Source organism: Pseudophryne corroboree, chromosome 7, assembly GCF_028390025.1.
Source record: "Pseudophryne corroboree isolate aPseCor3 chromosome 7, aPseCor3.hap2, whole genome shotgun sequence".
In the NCBI taxonomy this organism is placed as follows: domain Eukaryota; kingdom Metazoa; phylum Chordata; class Amphibia; order Anura; family Myobatrachidae; genus Pseudophryne; species Pseudophryne corroboree.
The window spans coordinates 335,582,862-335,607,256 of record NC_086450.1 but is presented as its reverse complement, the minus strand read 5'-3'; the positions used below and the strand labels follow the sequence as shown (position 1 = coordinate 335,607,256).

At 47.3% G+C, this 24,395-nt stretch overlaps 1 protein-coding gene across 1 annotated transcript in view; it reads left to right on the top strand.

Moving 5' to 3' along the window:
• Positions 1–23,657, top strand: part of CEP20 (centrosomal protein 20) — an 87,166-nt gene extending 63,509 nt beyond the window's left edge. The window contains exon 5 of the mRNA XM_063934376.1: positions 23,443–23,657. The gene's annotated coding sequence lies outside the window, so the exon portion shown is untranslated. The remainder of the gene's footprint in view (positions 1–23,442) is intronic.
• Positions 23,658–24,395: the final 738 nt, after the last annotated feature.

Below are 24,395 nucleotides of genomic sequence, written 5' to 3'. Positions count from 1 at the left end.
GGGTATATGCAATAGCGGGCGAATTTCAGAAAAAGGCGAATTCCGGAACGTTTTCGCCTCAAAAAATCAATTCGCCTATGCAGTGCAGTACTTTTTCGCAAAAAAACGGACCGTCAAAATTCGCCTTTTCTCAATTCGCCTTTTTCCGCATTCGCCTTTTTCCGCATTCGCCTTTTCTGCAATGGTACAGATGCTGCAATTCGCCTCCAGCATATTCAATTCAAGTTTGGAAATTCGCCTGCAGTGCTTTTAGACAGCAAATTCGCGATTTTCAATCCGCCGCACTTTGGAGGGTGAAAACAAATAAAAAAATTTTAAACATGTTTTTTTTTTTGGGAATAGCAGATCTATTTATATTAGAAGGGATTAGGTTTTTTTTTTTTTTTTTGGGGGAGGCACAAATATTATTTATATATTTTTTAAAATATTATTTTTATTTTTTTTTATTGCTGGAACGGTAAAATCTGAAAAAAAAATGGCGTGGGGTCCCCCCTCCAAAGCATAACCAGCCTCGGGCTCATTGAGCTGGTCCTGGTTCTAAAAATGCGGGGAAAAAATTGACAGGGGATCCCCCGTATTTTTAAAACCAGCACCGGGCTCTGCGCCTGATGCTGGTGCCAAAAATACGGGGGACAAAACGAGTAGGGGTCCCCCGTATTTTTAACACCAGCATCGGGCTCCACTAGCTGGACAGATAATGCCACAGCCGGGGGTCACTTTTATGCCGTGCCCTGCGGCCGTGGCATCAAATATCCAACTAGTCACCCCTGGCCGGGGTACCCTGGGGGAGTGGGGACCCATTCAATCAAGGGGTCCCCCCCCCCAGCCACCCAAGGGCCAGGGGTGAAGCCCGAGGCTGTCCCCCCCCATCCAATGGGCTGCGGATGGGGGGGCTGATAGCCTTTGTGATAATAAAAAGATATTGTTTTTTCCATTAGTACTACAAGTCCCAGCAAGCCTCCCCCGCAAGCTGGTACTTGGAGAACCACAAGTACCAGCATGCGGGAGAAAAACGGGCCCGCTGGTACCTGTAGTACTACTGGAAAAAAAATACCCAAATAAAAACAGGACACACACACCGTCGACAGTAAAACTTTATTTCACACTACCGACACACACATACTTACCTATGTTCACACGCCGACATCGGTCCTCTTCTCCATGTAGAATCCACGGATACCTGAAAAGCAAAGTTCAATATACTCACCTTAACCAGGGTCCAGAGATAAATCCACGTACTTGGCAAAAAAAGAAAACGCATTTACCCGCACCAAAAACGGACTGAAAGGGGTCCCATGCTGACACATGGGACACCTTTCCACGATTAAGATCTGTCAGTGACAGCTGTCACTGACAGGTCTCTAAGCCAATCAGGAAGCGCAACTTCGTTGCGCTCACCTGATTGGCTGATCGCTGTGACAGCGCATCGCACAGCTCCCTCCATTATATTCAATGGTGGGAACTTAGCGGCTAGCGGTGAGGTCACCCGCCGGTCAGCGGCTGACCGGCGGGTGACCCCACCGCTAGCCGCTAAGTTCCCACCATTGAAAGTAATGGAGCGGCTTTGCGAGGCGCTGTCAGAGTACAGACGGCGTCCAGCCAATCAGGTGAGCGCCACGGCAGTAGCGCTTCCTGATTGGCTGAAGGGACATCAGTGACAGGAGTCGCGTGATGTCCCGGCATTCGGGGGAAGGGGTTTGATGTGAAAACATTGGACCCCTTTCAGTCCGGTATGGCTCGGTGTTCGGTTTGTTTTTTTACAAAGTACGTGGATTTACCTCTGGACCTGGACCTCTGGACGCTGGAAGGTGAGTATAATTTTTTGACAGGTACCCTCGGATCGTCGGAGATCGTTGCAGTCGGCGTGTCAACACAGGTAAGTATGTGTGTGTCGGCGTATGAAATAAAGTTTTACTATCAAGGTGTGTGTGTCCTGTTTTTATTTGGGTATTTTTTTCCCAGTAGTACTACAGGTACCAGCGGGCCCGTTTTTCTCCCGCATGCTGGTACTTGTGGTTCTCCAAGTACCAGCTTGCGGGGGAGGCTTGCTGGGACTTGTAGTACTAATGGAAAAAACAATATCTTTTTATTATCACAAAGGCTATCAGCCCCCCCATCCGCAGCCCATTGGATGGGGGGGGACAGCCTCGGGCTTCACCCCTGGCCCTTGGGTGGCTGGGGGGGGGGGACCCCTTGATTGAAGGGGTCCCCACTCCCCCAGGGTACCCCGGCCAGGGGTGACTAGTTGGATATTTGATGCCACGGCCGCAGGGCACGGCATAAAAGTGACCCCCGGCTGTGGCATTATCTGTCCAGCTAGTGGAGCCCGATGCTGGTGTTAAAAATACGGGGGACCCCTACTCGTTTTGTCCCCCGTATTTTTGGCACCAGCATCAGGCGCAGAGCCCGGTGCTGGTTTTAAAAATACGGGGGATCCCTGCCCGATTTTTCCCCTGCATTTTTAGAACCAGGACCAGCTCGATGAGCCCGAGGCTGGTTATGCTTTGGAGGGGGGACCCCACGCCATTTTTTTTTCGGGTTTTTCCCGTTTTTAAAAATCGCGGCAAAATCCGCCAAATCGGCCGATTTTCGCCCGCGACCCTGGCGAATCCGTTTTTCATTGCATATGGTGAATTCCGGAAGCCACCTTCCGGAATTCACCTGGCGAATTTGGTCGAATTGAAAAAACGGCGATAATTGCCGCGATTTCGCCCGCTATTGCATATACCTTTCTGTCTTTCCAATGGGCCTTGTGGGGGAATTGTCTTCAGATGAGCATTCCCTGAGTGTGTGGTGTGTCGGTACGTGTGTGTCGACATGTCTGAGGTAAAAGGCTCCCCTAAGGAGAAGATGGAGCAAATGTGTGTGTGTGTGAGGGGTGTCTCCGTCGACAACGCCGACACCTGTTTGGATATGTGTAATTAAGTGCTAAGGTGAAATTATTGCACAAAAGATTAGAGAACAGACAGGTAATCTACCCATGTCTGTCCCTATGTCGCAGAGACCTTCAGAGTCTCTCAATGCTCACTATCCAAAATAATAGACACTGATATCGACACGGAGACACGATATCGACACGGAGACACGACTACAATAATGCAAAGTTACAGCCAAAATGGCAGGAAAGTATTCAATATGATTATTGTAATAAAAGATGATTTGCATATCACTGATGACTCATCTGTCCCTGACACAAGGGTACACATGTTTAAGGGGAAGAAAGCTGAGGTAAATTTCCCTCCTCTCATGATGAAAAAGAGCGTGAATCTCCAGACAAGAGACTGCAGTTTCCCACAAAGAATTCTCAGGGAGTATCCTTTCCCTACTAGGGCCAGGATACGATGGGAATCTTCCCCTAGGGTGTCACGTTTGCCCAAAAGGTAGCCCTGACTTAACAGCTATCCTCAGGGATCCTGCAGATAGCGTGCACATTCTGGTACACTACTCAAACCGGCAATTGTGTCGGCATGGGTTTATAGCGCTGTAGCAGCGTGGTCAGGTACCTTATCAGCAGAGATTGAGACCCTAGTATGTATATGTGTGTGTGTGTGTATGTATGTATGTATGTATGTGTATATATATATATATATATATATATATATATATATATATATATATATATATATATATATATATATATATATATATATATATATATATATATATATATATATAAAATATTAAAGATGCTGTCTTAAGATATATATATATATATATATATATATATATATATATATAACATCCCCAAAGAGACATTAGTCTACTGGGTTCTAGAGTCAACGCTATGTCGATTTCTGCTTGACGTGTCCTGTAGAATATGCAATGGACAGGTGATGCCGACTTAAGAGGCATATGGAAGGCTGAGGATTGTGTGGAGAAGGGATCTCGGACCTGGTCTCCACAGCTATAGCTGGTAATTCTGATCTTTTGCCTTATATTCCTGCACAGCCTAGGAAAGCACGACATTATCAAATGCAGCCTTTCGATCACAAAGAAACAAGAAAGTCCGAGGTGCGTCCTTTCTTGCCAGAGGCAGGGGCAGAGGAAAGAAGCTGCACAACACCGCTAGTTACCAGGAACAGAAGTCCTCCCCGGCCTCTACAAAATCCACCGCATGTCGCTGGGGCTCCACAGGCGGAGCTAGGCCCGGTGAGGGCACGTCTTCGTAATTTCAGTCACAAGTGGGTTCACTCCATGTTTGATCCCTGGGCAATTGATATTGTGTCTCAGGGATACAAGCTGGACTTTGAGGAGATGCCCTCTCACCGACGGCCCTGCCGGCTTACCCCCACGAGAGGAAAATAGTGTTAACTGCAATTCACAAATTGTATCTTCAACAGGTGGTAGTCAAGGTTCCCCTCCTTCAACAAGGAGGGGGTTATTATTCGACCATGTTGTAGTCCCGAAACCGGACGGTTCGGTCAGACCCATATTGAATTTAAAATCCCTGAAAAGGTTCAAGTTCAAGATGGAATCGCTAAGAGCGGTCATCGCAAGCCTGAAAGGGGGAGATTTTATGGTGTCTCTGGACATAAAGGATGCATACCTTCATGTCCCCATTTATCCACCTCATCAGGCGTACCTAAGATTTGCGGTACAGGATTGTCATTACCAATTTCAGACGTTGCCGTTTGGTCTCCCCACGGCCCCGAGAATCTTCACCAAGGTAATGGCGGAAATGATGGTGCTCCTGCGGAAGCAAGGTGTCACAATTATCCAGTACTTGGACGATCTCCTCATAAAAGCGAGATTAAGAGAGCAGTTGCTGAACAGCGTATCACTTTCTCTGGAAGTGTAACGGCAACACGGCTGGATTCTAAATATTCCAAAGTCGCAGTTGGTTCCTAAGGCTCATCTGCCTTTCCTAGGCATGATTCTAGACACAGACCAGAAAAGGGTTTATCTCCCGATAGAGAGAGCTCAGGAGCTCATGACACTGGTCAGGAACCTATTAAAACCAAAACAGGTGTCAGTGCATCACTGCACTCGAGTCCTGGGAAAGATGGTGGCATCATAAGAGGCCATTCCCTTCGGCAGGTTCCATGCGAGGACCTTTTCAATGGGATTTACTGGACAAGTGGTCCGGATCACATCTTCAGATGCATCGGTTAATCACCCTATCCCCCAGGGCCAGGGTGTCTCTACTGTGATGGCTGCAGAGTGCTCACCTTCTCGAGGGCCACAGATTCGGCATTCAGGACTGGGTCCTGGTGACCACGGATGCAAGCCTCCGAGGGTGGGGAGCAGTCGCACAGGGAAGGAATTTCCAAGGTCTGTGGTCAAGTCAGGAGACTTGCCTTCACATCACCATCCTGGAATTAAGGGTCGTATACAACGCCCTACGTCAAGCGGAGACCCTGCTTCGCGACCAACCGGTTTTGATTCAGTCAGAAGCCACCAGAATTCTTCGCTAGGCGGAGAATCACGTAAGCGCACTGTCAGCAGTGTTCATCCCGGGAGTGGACAACTGGGAAGCAGACTTCCTCAGCAGGCACGACCTCCACCCGGGAGAGTGGGGACTTCATCAAGAAGTCTTCACGCAGATTGCAAGTCGGTGGGAACTGCCACAGGTGGACATGATGGCATCCCGCCTCAACAAAAAGCTACAGAGGTATTGCGCCAGGTCATGAGACCCTCAGGCGATAGCTGTGGACGCACTGGTGTCGCCGTGGGTGTTTCAGTCGGTCTATGTATTTCCTCCTCTTCCTCTCATTCCCAAGGTGCTGAGAATCATAAGAAAAAGAGGAGTGAGAACAATACTCTTTGTTCCGGATTGGCCAAGAAGGACTTGGTATCCAGATCTGCAAGAAATGCTCACAGAGGACCCGTGGCCTCTGCCTCTAAGACAGGACTTGTTGCAACAGGGGCCCTGTCTGTTCCAAGACTTACCGCGGCTGCGTTTGACGGCATGGCGGTTGAACGCCGGATCCTAGCAGAAAAAGGCATTCCGGATTAGGTCATTCCTACGCTGATAAAGGCTAGGAAGGACGTGACAACTCCACATTATCACCGTATATGGCGAAAATATGTTGCTTGGTGCGAGGCCAGGAATGCCCCTACGGAGGAATTCCAGCTGGGCCGTTTCCTTCACGTCCTACAGTCAGGAGTGAATTTTGGCCTAAAATTGGGTTCCATTAAGGTCCAGCTTTCGGCCCTATCCATTTTCTTTCAAAAGGAGTTGACTTCTCTACCTGAAGTTCAGACGCTGTAAAGGGAGTGCTGCATATTCAGCCCCTTTTTGTGCCTCCAGTGGCACATTGGGATCTTAACGTGGTGTTGAGTTTCCTGAAATCCCACTGGTTTGAACCACTCAAAACGATGGAATTGAAATGTCTCACGTGGAATGTGGTCATGCTGCTAGCCTTGGCTTCGGCTAGGCGTGTTTCAGAATTAGCGGCTTTTGTCACATAAAAGCCCCTATCTGGTTTTCCATGCGGATAGAGCAGAATTGCGGACCCGCCCACAGTTTCTGCCGAAAGTGGTTTTAATCCTTTCATATAAACCAACCTATTGTGGTGCCTGTGGCTACTACTGACTTTGGAGGATTCCGAGTTACTTGATGTGGTCAGGGCTTTGAAGGTTTATGTAGCCAGAATGGCTAGGGTCAGGAAAACAGAATCTTTGTTTACCCTGTATGCTTCCAACAAGCTTGGGGCGCCTGCTTCAAAGCAAACTATTGCTCGCTGGATCTGTAATACGATTCAGCAGGCTCATTCTGCGGCTGGATTGCCGCTGCCAAAATCGGTTAAGGCCCATTCTACTAGGAAGATGGGCTCTTCTTGGGCGGCTGCCCGAGGGGTCTCTGCATTACAGCTGTGCCGAGCGGCTACTTGGTCAGGTTAAAACACTTTTGCAAAGTTCTGTAAGTTTGATACCCTGGCTGAGGAGGACCTTGTGTTTGCTCAATCGGTGCTGCAGAGTCATCCGCACTCTCCCGCCCGTTTGGGAGCTTTGGTATAATCCCCATGGTCCTTACGGAGTCCCCAGCATCCACTAGGACGTTAGAGAAAATAAGATTTTACTTACCGGTAAATCTATTTCTCGTAGTCCGTAGTGGATGCTGGGCGCCTGTCCCAAGTGCGAACTTCTTCTGCAATACTTGTATATAGTTATTGCTGCAATAAGGGTTATGTTATGGTTGCATCAGGGTTGACCTGATGCTCTGTTGTTGTTCATACTGTTGACTGGGTGAGTTTATCACAAGTTATACGGTGTGATTGGTGTGGCTGGTATGTATCTTGCCCTGGATTACCAAAATCCTTTCCTTGTACTGTCAGCTCTTCCGGGCACAGTTTCTCTAACTGAGGTCTGGAGGAGGGACATAGAGGGAGGAGCCAGAGCACACCAGAATCTAAATTCTTTCTTAAAGTGCCCATGTCTCATGCGGAGCCCGTCTATTCCCCATGGTCCTTACGGAGTCCCCAGCATCCACTACGGACTACGAGAAATAGATTTACCGGTAAGTAAAATCTTATTTTCCAAACCCAGCCAAATCTCATCCTAGCCCTCTGTCCCATGCTCGGTCTACCCCATCTGTGTCACCCCTGTCTGTCTGCCCCTCCCCTTTAGAATGTAAGCTCTCACCAGTAGGGCCCTCTTCCCTCATGTGCTTATCCTTTTCTTACTTTAATAATCCTCAACTGCCCAAATCATGCAGTTTTTTGGCCACCTTGAAACTTATCTCTGTCGTCTACTGGTGTAATTATGCTTAGTTACCCTGTTCTTGTCCTATATTGTCTTTAACTGTAAGTCACTGTTTTCCTGTTTTGATTTATGTGCATATGTACTCTGTAATTGGGCGCTGTGGAACCCTTGTGGCGCCATATAAATAAAGGAGGATGATGATTATAATAATTAATAAATAATAATTCTTAATTATAACTGCATGTCCCCAAAGTTTAAGTAATAGGAAACCCGTGCTTAGTTTTAAAACCTTTAATAAAAACACAAATCTAACAACTGCTACATTTTATTTATGTTGCAACCGCTTGACAAATATATAAGCTTGGAGGATTTATACTATGTACTTTATTGGAGTCTGTGGAGAGGTTTGGCTATATTGTTACAGAGCATCCCAAAAGTTAAATAATAACATATTGTGAATACATTTGTAATCTGTACTATCTGTCTGTGAGAGGAGTTTTTTTGTTTATGCTCTTCACTTTGCATAGTCTTAAATTGTCGTTTTGTCTTACTTATATGTTTTAATTTGTCTTTTTATTAAAGGTTTTAAGACTAAGCACGGTTTCCTATTACTTTAATCTTTGGGAACATGCAGCTATTAATTAAGACTATAGGGTATATTCAATTAGCAGCGATAACGGACTTTTCTCTAACGTCCTAAGTGGATGCTGGGGACTCCGTCAGGACCATGGGGAATAGCGGCTCCGCAGGAGACAGGGCACAAAAATAAAGCTTTAGGATCAGGTGGTGTGCACTGGCTCCTCCCCCTATGACCCTCCTCCAAGCCTCAGTTAGGTTTTTGTGCCCGTCCGAGCAGGGTGCAATCTAGGTGGCTCTCCTAAAGAGCTGCTTAGAAAAAGTTTTTAGGTTTTTTATTTTCAGTGAGTCCTGCTGGCAACAGGCTCACTGCTACGAGGGACTTAGGGGAGAGAAGTAAACTCATCTGCGTGCAGGATGGATTTGCTTCTTAGGCTACTGGACACCATTAGCTCCAGAGGGAGTCGGAACACAGGTCTCACCCTGGGGTTCGTCCCGGAGCCGTGCCGCCGACCCCCCTTGCAGATGCCGAAGTTGAAGAGGTCCAGAGGTCCAGAAACAGGCGGCAGAAGACTTTCAGTCTTCATAAGGTAGCGCACAGCACTGCAGCTGTGCGCCATTGTTGTCAGCACACTTCATACCAGCGGTCACTGAGGGTGCAGGGCGCTGGGGGGGGCGCTCTGGGCAGCAATGTATTATACCTTTTTTATGGCTAAAATACATCACATATAGCCCTTGAGGCTATATGGATGTATTTAACCCCTGCCAGATCTCACAAACTCCGGGAGAAGAGCCCGCCGTTTTAGGGGGCGGGGCCTATTCTCCTCAGCACACGGCGCCATTTTCCTGCTCAGCTCTGCTGTGAGGAAGGCTCCCAGGCTCTCCCCTGCACTGCACTACAGAAACAGGGTTAAAACAGAGAGGGGGGGCACTTATTTGGCGATATGATTACATATGTGAAAATGCTATAAGGGAAAACACTTGTATAAGGGGTTGTCCCTGTATAATTATAGCGTTTTTGGTGTGTGCTGGCAAACTCTCCCTCTGTCTCCCCAAAGGGCTAGTGGGGTCCTGTCCTCTATCAGAGCATTCCCTGTGTGTGTGCTGTGTGTCGGTACGTGTGTGTCGACAGGTAGGAGGACGATGTTGGTGAGGAGGCGGAGCAAATTGCCTGTATTGGTGATGTCACTCTCTAGGGAGTCGACACCGGAATGGATGGCTTATTTAGGAATTACGTGATAATGTCAACACGATGCAAGGTCGGTTGACGACATGAGACGGCCGGCAAACAAATTAGTACCTGTCCAGGCGTCTCAGACACCGTCAGGGGCTTGTAAAAACGCCCATTTACCTCAGTTGGTCGACACAGACACGGACACTGACTTCAGTGTCGACGGTGAAGAAACAAACGTCTTTTCCTTTAGGGCCACACGTTACGTGTTAAGGGCAATGAAGGAGGTGTTACATATTTCTGATACTACAAGTACCACAAATAAGGGTATTATGTAGGGTGGGAATAATCTACTTGTAGTTTTTCCTGAATCAGATAAATTAAAGTGTGTGATGATACGTGGGTTTCCTCCGATAGAAAATTATTGGAGGTATACCCTTTCCCGCCAGAAGTGAGGGCGAGTTGGGAAACACACCTTAGGGTGGATAAGGCGCTCACACGCTTATAAAAACAAGTGGCGTTACCGTCTCCAGATACGGCCGCCCTCAAGGAGCCAGCTGATAGGAAGCTGAAAAATATCCTAAGAAGTATATACACACATACTGGTGTTATACTACGACCAGCAATCGCCTCAGCCTGGATGTGCAGCGCTGGGGGGGCTTGGTCGGATTTCCTGACTGAAAATATTGATACCCTTGACAGGAACAATATTTTATTGACTATAGAGCATTTTAAGGATGCATTTCTATATATGCGAGATGCGCAGAGGGATATTTGCATTCTGGCATCAAGAGTAGATGTGATGTCCATATCTGCCAGACGATGTTTATAGACACGACAGTGGTCAGGTGATGCAGATTCCAGACGGCACATAGAAGTATTGCCGTATAAAGGGGCGGTCCATCGGACCTGGTGGCCATGGCAACAGCTGGAAAATCCACTTTTGTTACCCCAAGTCACATCTCAGCAGAAAAGGACACAGTCTTTTCAGTCTCAGTCCTTTCGTACCCATAAAGGCAGGCGGGCAAAAGGCCAGTCATATCTGCCCAGGGTTAGAGGAAAGGGAAGAAGACTGCAACAGGCAGCCCATTCCCAGGAACAGAAGTCCTCCACAGCTTCTGCCAAGTCCGCAGCATGACACTGGGGCCATACAAGCGGACTCAGGTGCGGTGGGGGGTCATCTCAAGAGTTTCAGCACGCAGTGGGCTCACTCGCAAGTGGACTCCTGGATCCTACACGTAGTATCCCAGGTGTACATTGGAAATTCGAGACGTCTTCCCCTCACAAGTTCCTGAAGTCTGCTTTACCAACGTCTCCCTCCGACAGGGAGGCAGTATTGGAAAAAAATTCACAGGCTGTATTCCCAGCACGTGATAATCAAAGTACCCCTCCTACAACAAGGGAAGGGGTATTATTCCACACTATATTGTGGTACTGAAGCCAAACGGCTCGGTGAGATCTAAAAGATTTGAACAATTACATACAAGGGTTCAAATCAAGATGGAGTCACTCAGAGCAGTGATAGCGAACCAGGACGATATGGTGTCACTGGATATCAGGGACGCTTACCTACAAGTCCAAATTTTGCCCTTCTCACCAAGGGTATCTCAGGTTCGTGGTACAGAACTGTCACTATCAGTTCAGACGCTGCCGTTTGGATTGTCCACGGCACCCCGGGTCTTTACCAAGGTAATGGCCGAAATGATGATTCTTCCTAAAAGAAATATGGACGCTTTCCTGATAAGGGCAAGGTCCAGAGAACAGTTGGCGGTCGGAGTAGCACTATCTCAAGTAGTTCTACGACAGCACGAGTGGATTCTAAATATTCCAAAATCGCAGCTTTTTCCGACGACACGTCTAATGTTCCTAGGGATGATTCTGGACACAGTCCAGAAAAGGATGTTTTCTCCCGGAGAAGAAAGCCAGGGAGTTATCCGAGCTAGTCAGGAACCTCCTAAAACCAGGAAAAGTATCAGTGCATCATTGCACAAAGGGTCCTGTGAAAAATGGTGGTTTCTTACAAAGCGATCCCGTTCGGTAGATTTCACGCAAGAACCTTTCAGTGGGATCTGCTGGGAAAATGGTCCGGATCGCATCTTCAGATGCATCAGCGGATAACCCTGTCTCCAAGGACAAGGGTGTTTCTTCTGCGGTGGCTGCAGAGTGCTCATCTATGAAAGGGCCGCAGATTCGGCATTCAGGACTGGGTCCTGGTGACCACGGATGCCAGCCTGAGTGGCTGGGGAGCAGTCACACAAGGAAAAAATTTCCAGGGAGTGTGATCAAGTCTGGAGACTTCTCTCCACATAAATATACTTGAGCTAAGGGCAATTTACAAGGCTCTAAGCTTAGCAAGACCTCTGCTTCAAGGTCAGCCGGTATTGATCCAGTGGGACAACATCACGGCAGTCGCCCACGAAAACAGACAGGGCGGCACAAGAAGCAGGAGGGAAATGGCAGAAACTGCAAGGATTCTTCGCTGGGCGAAAAATCATGTGATAACACTCTCAGCAGTGTTAATTCCGGGAGTGGAAAACTGGGAAGCAGACTTCCTCAGCATAACCTCCACCCGGGAGAGTGGGGACTTCAGCGGGAAGTCTTCCACATGATTGTAAACCGTTGGGAAAAACCAAAGGTGGACATGATGGCGTCCCGCCTGAACAAAAAACTAGACAGATATTGCGCCAGGTCAAGGGACCCTCAGGCAATAGCGGTGGACGCTCTGGTAACACTGTGGGTGTACCAGTCATGGTATGTGTTCCCTCCTATGCATCTCATACCAAAAGTACTGAGAATCATAAGAAGGAGATGAGTAAGAACGATACTCGTGGTTCCGGATGGGTCAAGAAGGACTTGGTACCCGGAACTTCAAGAGATGCTCACGGAAGAACCGTGGCCTCTACCTTTAAGAAAGGACCTGCTCCAGCAGGGGCCTTGTCTGTTCCAAGACTTACCGCGGCTGCGTTTGACGGCATGGCAGTTGAACGCCGGATCCTGAAAGGGCATTCCAGATGAAGTCATCCCTACCCTGGTCGAAGCCAGGAAGGATGTAACCGCAAAACATTTTCACCGCAATTGGCGAAAATATGTTGTGTGGTGTGAGGCCAAGAAGGTCCCTACAGAGGAATTCCAACTGGGTCGTTTCCTACATTTCCTGAAAACAGGACTGTCTATGGGCCTAAAATTAGGGTCCATTAAGGTTCAAATTTCGACCCTGTCGAATTTCTTCCAGAAAGAACTGGCTTCAGTGCCTGAAGTTCAGATGTTTGTAAAAGGGGTACTGCATATACAGCCTCCTTTTGTGCCCCCAGTGGCACCTTGGGATCTCAATGTTGTTTTGAGTTTCCTAAAGTCACATTGGTTTGATCCACTCACCACTGTGGACTTAGAATCTTCACCTTCCATGTGAAATATTTTATTAGCCCTGGCTTCAGCCAGGCGTGTGTCAGAATGGGCGGCTTTATCATATAAAAGCCCTTACTTAATTTTTCATTCTGACAGGGCAGAATTGAGGACTCGTCCTCAATTTCTCCTTAAGGTGTTTCTGTTTTTCACATGAACCAACCTATTGTGGTACCTGCGGCTACTAGGGACTTGGAGGACTCCAAGTTACTTGACGTTGTCAGGGCCCTGAAAATATATGTTTCCAGGACGACTGGAGTCAGAAAATCTGACTCGCTGTTTAGCCTGTATGCACCCAACAAGATGGGTGCTCCTGCTTCTAAGCAGACGATTGCTCGCTGGATTTGTAGTACAATTCAGCTTGCACATTCTGTGGCAGGCTTGCCACAGCCAAAATCAGTAAAAGCCCATTCCACAAGGAAGTGGGCTCATCTTGGGCGACTGCCTGAGGGGTCTCGGCTTTACAACTTTGCTGAGCATTTACTTGGTCAGGGGCAAACACGTTTGCTAAATTCTACAAATTTGATACCCTGGCTGAGGAGGACATGGAGTCTCTCATTCGGTGCTGCAGGGTCATCCGCACTCTCCCGCCCGTTTGGGAGCTTTGGTATAATCCCCATGGTCCTGACGGAGTCCCCAGCATCCACTTAGGACGTTAGAGAAAATAAGATTTTACTTACCGATAAATCTATTTCTCGTAGTCCGTAGTGGATGCTGGGCGCCCATCCCAAGTGCGGATTGTCTGCAATACTTGTACATAGTTATTGTTACAAAAAAATCGGGTTGTTATTGTTGTGAGCCGTCTGTTCAGAGGCTCCTACGTTTGTCATACTGTTAACTGGGTTCAGATCACAAGTTGTACGGTGTGATTGGTGTGGCTGGTATGAGTCTTACCCGGGATTCAATATCCTTCCTTATTGTGTACGCTCGTCCGGGCACAGTATCCTAACTGAGGCTTGGAGGAGGGTCATAGGGGGAGGAGCCAGTGCACACCACCTGATCCTAAAGCTTTATTTTTGTGCCCTGTCTCCTGCGGAGCCGCTATTCCCCATGGTCCTGACGGAGTCCCCAGCATCCACTACGGACTACGAGAAATCGATTTATCGGTAAGTAAAATCTTATTTTTTCGCAAAAAAACAGACTTTTCCCGCGAAACGCAATTACAGCCTATTAAATTTTCCGGGAAAATTTATCGGTGATGATTTTTTCACTAATTTCACTTCACCTACTCTGAAGCAGGTTAAAAGTTGGGAAAAATCACTATTTTAAGGTAAAAATGTTTGGATATGGTACAGAACTCCTGGGACACCCCCCTTAATGACTAATTAGGCGCATTGAAGTTTTTAATTATTTTTAATTGCCCAATAATGACATGTCATTTTTGGGGTGAAAAAGTACAAAGTGATGGAAATTGGGGTTCAAGGTATGGGACAGGTATATTGGGGTGCTTTATGAGTGGGACAGGTGTTTTTAGGCTTGCAGATGGGAGTAATCGGTCTGTTTCCACTTTTTTTTTTTAAGTACCCTAAAATGACCCAAATATATACTTATACCCATTTTCATGTTCCCCAAATTTAATGAGCATTTATTTTGCTCAAAAAAACTTTTTTTCTATAATTTTTTTTGCATTTTTAAAAAAAATGCATATAACAGCCATTTTACACAATTTAAGTCCCCAAAAACTCTCTAATATGATCTCTAACACACTTCTCTTCTGTTTTCCTATGTTAGTTTAGCATTTTTTGGGGTACAGGCTGACTTCCTCATTTTCACCTGCACTTTTCACTGCAAGAATTTTCACGTGAAACACGTTTGGAATTAAATAGGTCGAAAAACGGAGCGTTTTCGCGGCAATTTTCGCCCGATTTTTCGGGTGAAAAATTGCCGCGAATTTGTGGATAATTGAATACCCTAGTATATCTTCGAAGAAAGCATCCACCAAGCGCAGTAATCATTCATCTGTTTGCTTGTTTATGTGCTCGTCTTTTTGGAGTTTAAAACAGACTTTGGCGTTTCAAACAGTGATTACAGTACGTGCGGCTACGGTGGATTTCATATATATAGTCTAACACAGTGATGGCTAACCTTGACACTCCAGCTGTTGTTAAACTACACATCCCAGCATGCCCTGCATCAGTTTTAGCATGGCCAAATAACAAAACTGTAGCAGGGAGTGTCAAGCTGGAGTATCACTGGTCATCACTGCTAGCCATCACTGGTCTAACAGTATTGTTACCACTTTAAACTATTAAGCGCCAGGAGTGGTAGGGTTGACCACTACCTTTTCAAAATTATACCATTTTAATCTAAATTCTCTGCCACATGAACACACACCAAGATTCATTTTGACTGAAGTCATAACTTATCTATGTGTGTGTGGCCTGTGAGAGGAAAACGTCACACATTCGTGCCTTGGTTGGAATAGAACCCATGGCCCCAGAACTGTGAGGCATTAAGCCGAACTATATTGTACAAAACCAAATAGCTGCTGTAGTTTGCTTTGGTCTACAAACATACTGTACTTCTGTGTATACATTATTCAGGTGTTCTTTATTGTATTCTTTTATTGGTTGTCTAACAATTATAACCAGAGTATGTTTTGGGAACACACATGTACTATACAAATATTTGGGCTGCAGATTAGTTGCCCTTGGCAGTTTGCTATGTTTAGTTGGGATCAGTACTAAATGCCGCCGGTCGGAATCCCGGCAGTCGAAATACCGACGCCGGAATCCCGACCACACAATCCCGACAGGGGTGGTGAGCGGAACGAAGCCCCTTGCGGGCTCGCTTCGCTCGCCACGCTGCGGGCACGGTGCCTCGCTACGCTCGGCACACTATTATATTCTCCCTATATGGGTGTCGTGGGCACCCACGGAGGGAGAATATGTCGGGATTGTGGCGGTCGGGATTCCGGCGTCAGTATTTCGACCACCGGGATTCCGTCCGGCGGCATCCTGACCGCATCCCGTTTAGTTCCTCAGTTTGGTTTTGGTATGTTTTAATAGGTTCATTGAGCCTAACCCTAAATTTTGTATTGTTGACTTTTTCACAGTGTCAACAACTGGATGTAGACATGTTAACATTGCTTAACCTATAATTTTGTTTGAGGTAAAAAGGGCTACAAAGTCAATATCCAAGCACCCTTTGGTTATAATGAGGAATGAAGGTAAACTATCTTTATCCCCAGATGATTGTCCCACAGAATTGCTGTGTGTGTTGTAGTAGGTTTTTCTTTTTTATTTTGATGAGAAGATGTTACAGGGGGCTTGGAAATGTTTGAGATTTCCCCCTTGTTTTGTTTATATGATGCAAGGGTTACATTTTCCATTTATTTAAAAAAAAAAAAAAAAACACTATTTTCGTGCTTGTGGGTATATTTACTAAAGTGTGGGTTTACAGAAGTGGAGAGGTTGCCCATAACCAATCAGATTCTAGCTATTATCTTGTATAAGGTGCAAGATAAATGACAAGTAGAATTTGGTTGCTATGGACAACATCTCCACTTCTGTAAACCTGCACTTCAGTAAATATATCTCTTGGTCATCTTTTAGTGTGTAGGATTTAAGTATACATTGCTTTGATACCCAAATAAGAGGTAGGAAAAAGACTAGCAGACAAACCAGTTTTGGAACACCAATGCTAGGGCCCATAGCTAGGGTGGTACAGACGATGCTTTTCACACAGCACATTTGCCCTTGTGGGTGCACCATCTGCATACACCCCGAATGGAAGTTCAGCCCGTCGTTGCAGGTGTCAAGATCCGGCCTGAGCAGATCCGATGAGAGAGGAAGCGGTCCCCAGGGGAGATGGGAGATTGCTTGCATATGAGACAGCCGTATCTGTTGGTGCTGCATCTGCGGGGTCAGCTGGGAGCCAGGGCACAGCAGAGAGACGCAGCGGCTAGGCTCTGGAGTGCTGGTGGGGTGCTGGGAGCTGTTATTGCTAAAGGCCAGCTGATCCTGGCTACTGGACACACACACACACACACACACACACACACACACACACACTGCCCCCCCCCCCCCCCCCCAGCTCACACATACGCTCTGCTCACTGACACTTCACCCTGAAAGGGGGAGAGGATTGATGACAAGAAGGAATGAAGTATAAGGGTCTCTACCTGGCATAACGTGTATAAGGTTCTCTACTGTAACGTGTATAAAGGAGCTCTACGGTGATGTATCATATATGAGTTACTACTGTACAGCATAACGTGCATGTAGGGTACTATGTGTGGTGTAATGTTAATAATGGATGCTACTGTGTGGTGTAATGTAATTAACGGACACTACGTGCGGTGTAATGTGAATTGGTACTATTCTGTGACCACGCCTCTTCCAATGAAGCCATGTCCCTATATTTTTGATGTGCGCCTTCTGTGAGTACTGTCCCTATTTTTGCATGTGGATGAGGAGGGGGAGGAGGGGGGTCGAGGCACTAATTCTCTTTCTGGCACAGGGCACCAAAAATAAGAATTTACTCACCGGTAATTCTATTTCTCGTAGTCCGTAGTGGATGCTGGGAACTCCGTAAGAGCCATGGGGAATAGCGGGCTTTCGCAGGAGACTGGGCACTCTAAAAGAAAGATTAGGTACTATCTGGTGTGCACTGGCTCCTCCCTCTATGCCCCTCCTCCAGACCTCAGTTAGGGAACCTGTGCCCGGAAGAGCTGACACAATAAGGAAAGGATTTGGAATCCCGGGTAAGACTCATACCAGCCACACCAATCACACCGTACAACTCGTGATACTATACCCAGTTAACAGTATGAATAACAACTGAGCCTCACGAAAAGATGGCTCATAACAATAACCCTTTAGTTAGGCAATAACTATATACAAGTATTGCAGACAATCCGCACTTGGGATGGGCGCCCAACATCCACTACGGACTACGAGAAATAGAATTACCGGTGAGTAAATTCTTATTTTCTCTGACGTCCTAGTGGATGCTGGGAACTCCGTAAGGACCATGGGGATTATACCAAAGCTCCCAAACGGGCGGGAGAGTGCGGATGACTCTGCAGCACCGAATGAGCAAACTCAAGGTCCTCCTCAGCCAGGGTATCAAACTTGTAGAATTTTGCAAATGTGTTTGAACCCGACCAAGTAGCAGCTCGGCAAAGCTGTAAAGCCGAGACCCCTCGGGCAGCCGCCCAAGAAGAGCCCACCTTCCTCGTGGAATGGGCTTTTACTGATTTAGGATGCGGCAGTCCAGCCGCAGAATGTGCAAGTTGAATCGTGCTATAGATCCAGCGAGCAATAGTCTGCTTTGAAGCAGGAGCACCCAGCTTGTTGGGTGCATACAGGATAAATAGCGAGTCAGTATTCCTGAGTCTAGCCATCCTGGAAACATAGATTTTCAGGGCCCCGACTACGTCCAGAACTTGGAATCCTCCAAGTCCCGAGTAGCCGCAGGCACCACAATAGGGTGGTTCAAATGAAACGCTGATACCACCTAGGAAGAAAATGGGAATGAGTCCTCAATTCCGCCCTATCCATATGAAAAATCAGATAAGGGCTTTTACATGAGAAAGCCGCCAATTCTGATACACGCCTGGCCGAAGCCAAGGCCAACAGCATAACCACTTTCCGCGTGAGATATTTTTGCTCCACGGTTTTAAGTGGCTCAACCAATGCGACTTTAGGAAATCCAACACCACGTTGAGATCCCAAGGTGCCACTGGAGGCACAAAAGGAGGCTGAATATGCAGCACTCCTTTTAACAAAAGTCCGAACTTCAGGAAGTGAAGCCAGTTCTTTTTGGAAGAAAATCGACCGAGCCAAAATCTGGACCTTAATGGAACCCAATTTTAGGCCCATAGTCACCCCTGACTGTAGGAAGTGCAGAAATCGACCCCGCTGACATTCCTCCGTTGGGGCCTTCCAGGCCTCACACCAAGCAACATATTTCCGCCATATGCGGTGATAATGTTTTGCGGTCACATCCTTCCTAGCTTTAATCAGCGTAGGAATGACTTCCTCCGGAACGCCCTTTTCCTTTAGGATCCGGTGTTCAACCGCCATGCCGTCAAACGCAGCCGCGGTAAGTCTTGGAACAGACAGGGCCCCTGCAGTAGCAGGTCCTGTCTAAGCGGCAGAGGCCGAGGGTCCTCTGAGATCATTTCTTGAAGTTCTGGGTACCAAGCTCTTCTTGGCCAATCCGGAACAATGAGTATAGTTCTTACTCCTCTCCTTATTATTCTCAGTACCTTGGGTACGAGAGGAAGAGGAGGGAAACATATAAACCGACTGGTACACCCACGGTGTCACTAGAGCGTCCACAGCTATCGCCTGAGGGTCCCTTGACCTGGCGCAATATCTTTTTAGCTTTTTGGTGAGGCGGGACGCCATCATGTCCACCTGTGGCCGTTCCCAACGGTTCACAATCAGCTGGAAGACTTCTGGATGAAGTCCCCACTCTCCCGGGTGGAGGTCGTGCCTGCTGAGGAAGTCTGCTTCCCAGTTGTCCACTCCCGGAATGAACACTGCTGACAGTGCTATCACGTGATTCTCCGCCATCAAAGAATCCTTGTGGCTTCTGCCATTGCTACCCTGCTTCTTGTGCCGCCCTGGCGGTTTACATGGGCGACCGCTGTGATGTTGTCTGACTGAATCAGAACCGGTTGTTTTTGAAGCAGGGGTTCTGCTTGACTCAGGGCGTTGTAAATGTCCCTTAGTTCCAGAATATTTATGTGTAGGGAAGTTTCCTTGGAAGTTTCTTCCCTGGGTGACTGCCCCCCAACCTCGGAGGCTTGAATCCGTGGTCACCAGGACCCAGTCATGTATGCCGAATCTGCGGCCTTCGAGCAGATGAGCACTCTGCAGCCACCACAGCAGAGACACCCTGGCCCTCGGGGACAGGGTAATCAAACGATGCATCTGGAGATGCGATCCGGACCACTTGTCCAACAGATCCCACTGGAAGATCCTTGCATGGAATCTGCCGAAGGGACTTGCTTCGTAAGAAGCTACCATCTTTCCCAGGACTCGCGTGCAGTGATGCACCAACACCTGCTTTGGTTTCAGGAGGTCCCTGACCAGAGATGATAATTCCTGGGCCTTCTCCTCCGGGAGAAATTCTTCTGTTCTGTGTCCAGAATCATGCCCAAGAACAGCAGACGCGTCGCAGGAATCAGCTGTGACTTTGGGATATTCAGAATCCAGCCGTGCTGATGCAGCACTTCCTGAGATAGTGCCACGCCGACTAGCAACTGCTCCTTGGACCTCGCCTTTATAAGGAGATCGTCGAAGTACGGAATAATCATGACTCCCTTCTTTCGGAGGAGCATCATCATTTCGGCCATTACCTTGGTAAATACCCACGGTGCCGTGGACAGACCAGACGGCAACGTCTGGAATTGGTAATGACAGTCCTGTACCACAACCTTGAGGTACTTTGAACTTGAACTGTTTTATATAAATGTTCAAGGATTTTAAATTTAGAATGGGTCTCACCGAACCGTCTGGTTTCGGTACCACAACATTGTGGAATAGTAACCCCGTCCCTGTTGAAGGAGGGGTACCTTGATTATCACCTGCTGAAGATACAGCTTGTGAATTGCCGCCAGTACTACCTCCCTTTCTCTGAGGTCAGCAGGCAAGGCTGATTTGAGGTAACGGCGAGGGGGAGTCGCCTCGAACTCCAGCTTGTATCCCTGTGATACTACTTGCAGAACCCAGGGATCCATCTGTGAGCGAGCCCACTGGTCGCTGAAGTTCCGGAGACGCGCCCCCACCGCACCTGGCTCAGCCTGTGGAGCCCCAGCGTCATGCGGTGGACTTAGAGGAAGCGGGGGAAGATTTTTGATCCTGGGAACTGGCTGTCTGGTGCAGCCTTTTTCCTTCTTCCCTTGCCTCTGGCAGAAAGGAAGTGCCTTTGACCCGCTTGCTTTTCTGAGGCCGAAAGGACTGTACCTGATAATACGGTGCTTTCTTAGGCTGTGAGGGAACCGGAGGTAAAATTTTTGACTTCCCAGCTGTAGCTGTGGATACGAGGTCCGAGAGACCATCCCCAAACAATTCCTCACCCTTATAAGGCAGAATCTCCATGTGCCTTTTAGAATCAGCATCACCTGTCCACTGCCGGGTCCATAATACCCTCCTGGCAGAAACGGACATTGCATTAATTTTGGATGCCAGCCGGCAAATATCCCTCTGTGCATCCCTCATATATAAGACGATGTCTTTAATATGCTTTATGGTTAGCAAAATAGTATCCCTGTCGAGGGTAACACTATTATCTGACAGGGTATCAGACCACGCTGCAGCAGCACTACACCTCCATGCTGAGGCAATTGCAGGTCACAGTATAGAACCTGAGTGTGTATATACAGACTTCAGGATTTCCTCCTGCTTTCTATTAGCAGGCTCCTTCAAGGTGGCCGTATCCTGAGACGGCAGTGCCACCTTTTTTGACAAACGTGTGAGCGCCTCATCCATCCTAGGGGATATCTCCCAACGTGACCTATCCGCTGGCGGGAAAGGGTACGCCATCAGTAACTTTTTAGAAATTACCAGTTTCTTATCGGGGGAAACCCACGCTTCTTCACACACTTCATTCAATTCATCTGATGGGGGAACAAAACACTGGCTGCTTTTTCTCCCCAAACATAAAACCCCTTTTTAGTGGTACTTGGGTTGATGTCAGAAATGTGGAACACATTTTTTTTTATTGCCGAAATCATGCAACGGATGCCCCTAGTGGATTTTGTATATGTCTCAACCTCGTCGACACTGGAGTCAGACTCCGTGTCGACATCTGTGTCTGCCATCTGAGGTAGCGGGCGTTTTTGAGCCCCTGATGGCCTTTGAGACGCCTGGGCAGGCGCGGGCTGAGAAGCCGGCTGTCCCATGGCTGTTACGTCATCCAGCCTTTTATGTAAGGAGTTGACACTGGTCTGTTAATACCTTCCACATATCCACCCACTCTGGTGTCGGCCCCGCAGGGGGTGACATCACATTTATCGGCACCTGCTCCGCCTCCACATAAGCCTCCTCATCAAACAAGTCGACACAGCCGTACCGACACACCGCACACACACAGGGAATGCTCTGACTGAGGACAGGACCACACAAAGTCCTTTGGGGAGACAGAGAGAGAGTATGCCAGCACACACCACAGCGCTATTTAATCAGGGATTTACACTAATAGAAAGTGATTTATCCATATAGCTGCTTTTTTATATACAGTTTGCGCCTAAATTTAGTGCCCCCCCTCTCTTTTTAACCCTTTGAGCCTGGAAACTGCAGGGGAGAGCCTGGGGAGCTGTCTTCCAGCTGCACTGTGAAGAGAAAATGGCGCCAGTGTGCTGATGGAGATAGCCCCGCCCCTTTTTCGGCGGACTTCTCCCGCTCTTATAATTGTATTATGGCAGGGGATTTTTACACATATATAGCTTATTAGGCTATATTATGTGTTGTTTGCCAAAGTTAAGGTACTCTAATTGCAGCCCAGGGCGCCCCCCCCCAGCGCCCTGCACCCATCAGTGACCGGAGTATGTGGTGTGCATAGGGAGCAATGGCGCACAGCTGCAGTGCTGTGCGCTACCTTAATGAAGACCGAAGTCTTCAGCCGCCGATTTCCAGGACGTTCTTCTTGCTTCTGGCTCTGTAAGGGGGGCGGCGGCGCGGCTCCGGGACCAGACGACCGAGGCTGGGCCTGTGTTCGATCCCTCTGGAGCTAATGGTGTCCAGTAGCCTAAGAAGCCCAAGCTAGCTGCAAGCAGGTAGGTTCGCTTCTTCTCCCCTTAGTCCCTCGTAGCAGTGAGTCTGTTGCCAGCAGATCTCGCTGAAAATAAAAAACCTAACAAATACTTTCTTTACTAGGAGCTCAGGAGAGCCCCTAGTGTGCAACCAGCTCGGGCCGGGCACAGATTCTAACTGAGGTCTGGAGGAGGGGCATAGAGGGAGGAGCCAGTGCACACCAGATAGTACCTAATCTTTCTTTTAGAGTGCCCAGTCTCCTGCGGAGCCCGCTATTCCCCATGGTCCTTACGGAGTTCCCAGCATCCACTAGGACGTCAGAGAAATGTCTAGTTACGGCTCTAAGCAATGCTGTACTTTTTATATATTAACATTGCTCTGTTCTATAAATTCTAAGACTGGATGAGAGGGGATTCCTGTATTCACTTGGAAATTGATAAGATTGTGTTTTTCATGAAGATTGGTTCAGTTGTAAAATAGGTGTTTACACTGCTTCAGTCTATGGTAGAGGTTCCCAAACTCTGGGGCAGATTTATTAAGCCTGGAGAAGATGTAAAGCAGTGATCAAGCACCAGCCAATCAGCTCCAATATGTAAATTGACAGGAGCTGACTGGTTGGTGCGTTATCACCTTGCACTTATCACTGCTTTAACTCTTCTCCAGGCTTAATACATCTGCCCCCCTGTTCTTAAGGCACCTTAACAATGCAGGTTTTAAAGATACCCATGGCTCAGCACAGGTGGTTAAATCCTATTGACTGCGGTACTAATTAAGTCACCTGTGGCCAAGCATGGATATACTTAGAACATGGACCATTAAAGTGCATTGAGGACCCAGTTTGGCAACCCCTGGATTATGGTCCAGTATGTTTATGTGAAGTGAAGTGAAAATAAACCATTAATATGTGTCATGTTTTAATACTGCTTTGTTCTTGCTTTTCAGATACTTATCCAAAACCAATGAAAACGATGCAGTCAAGCACCATGGAGTCACACATACTCGGTGGCACACAAAGTTGGGGGCCAGTACCACACTCCAAGTGCACATAACACTACAATATTACACCTGTGACTTATATCCTGTATTGTATTGTATAGTATTGTATTGTATTGTATTGTATTGTATTGTATTTTTTATATTACATGTAATTTATAAAATTTCGGGTGTTTTTTATTTTTATGTAATTTTTTTTTTTTTTAAAGCAGAATAAAAATGTAAGCACTGTAATGTATTCTCTAAAATACCACAAAGTGGTACTGTACCTGAAGACTAAAAACTTGGTACACACTGGAGCGATTTGACAGTGGACTCGCCGCTGCGCCAACAGAGCAGCCAATTCCGGTAAATATACTTACCGATCGGCCACTCGATATGTAGGTCCTTATATCACAGCTGGACGTGCATTTGAATTTTTCCAGCCCAGCAGTGACACCAGTCCCAGCAACAAGTGTGCCAAAGGCCTGTACACACAGCCAGACGCACCAATATATTGGCATCGGCTGTACTTTAGGGCTGATACAATATTTCTGTGAACAACGTTGTTCACGGTTATATCGGGTATACAAATCTACCGACCTGCTCGCAATATAGCAATTGTTCAGTATCCCCCAGTGTATGCCCAGCTTCAGTTAACACAATACTATGTTGCTAAATCAGTGTCTTTGATGGAGTGTGCTGCACATTTATGTACTTACAAGCCTGAATAGGGATAAAATTGTATTTATGGAAGCTTCTAGATGGGCTAAAGCCTGCAGAAAGTAATTTAGTAGCTTTCCCCAGATATTGGCATATGTATTAACGTGCCTTTCCGACAGTAGGGCTTGAGCCTTATGATATGGAGTGAATCTAGTTAAGAAAGAAGGCTGTTGGATAGTGTTGTTAATTAGTATTCTAAC